Genomic DNA, 1,072 nt, shown 5'->3' on the forward strand with positions numbered 1-1,072 from the left:
TTTTTGCGGTACGCAGGCCTCTCACTGTTGTGGCCTCTCCCGTTGCAGAGCATAGGCTCCTGACGCGCAGGCTCAGCGGCCATGGCTCATGGGCCCAGCCGCTCCGCGGCACGTGGGATCTTCCCGGACCGGGACACGAACACGTGTCCCTGCATCAGCAGGTGGACTCTCAACCACTGCGCCACCAGGGACGCCCTAGTTAATGTGTGTTTGAATGTCTCTTGCTAAGTACCTAGAAATGTAATTGCTGAGTCATAGGGGACATGTATGTTTAATTTTATGAGAAGATGCCAAATAGTTCTCCAAGTTGCTTGTACCATTCTTTACACTCCCACCAACGATGTATGAGAATTTCAATTGCTCCACATCCTTCCTACATTTGCATTTGTTGTTGTCAGTCTTTTTTTTTTTTAATCCATTGTACTGAATGTGAAATTGTAGCACACTGTGGTTTTAATTTGCTTTTTCCAGATAACTAATGATGTTCAGTCAATTTTCTTCTGTTTGTTGGCTATTCACGTCTTCTTTTGTGAAATGTCTCTTCAAATTTTGTGCCCTTTTTGAAAACAGGATTTTTTCAATTATCAATTTGTATATATTGATAGAATCCTTTGTCAGATGTTTATTGCAAATATTTTCTCCAGTCCGTGACTTGGCAATCATTTTCTCAATAATGGCTCTTGAGTACCAGAACATTTAATTTTGATGGAGTCTAATCTGTCAATATTTATCCTACTATTGTTTGTTAGTGTTTTTGGAGTCTTGTCTAAGAATACTTATGTTTTTTCCTAAAAGCTGTATGATTATAGATTGTTTACATTTAAGACTATGACACATCTTAATTTTCCTCTAGGAGTTGAAGTTTATTATTAAAATATGGATATCCAGTTCTTTCTAGCATCAATTAAAAACTTTCCCCCATTGATTGATTTTTGTCAAAAATCACCTCAGTATGCATACATATATATAGTATAAGTTCTCTAGTTCCACTCTTCTCTTTCAGAATATTTCTCACTATTCTAAATCTTTTGCAAGTATTCTAGCACCATTTGTTGAAATGATTTTCTTTCCC

Source organism: Lipotes vexillifer, unplaced genomic scaffold (assembly GCF_000442215.2).
Source record: "Lipotes vexillifer unplaced genomic scaffold, Lipotes_vexillifer_v1.1 scaffold470, whole genome shotgun sequence".
Lineage (NCBI taxonomy): Eukaryota > Metazoa > Chordata > Mammalia > Artiodactyla > Lipotidae > Lipotes > Lipotes vexillifer.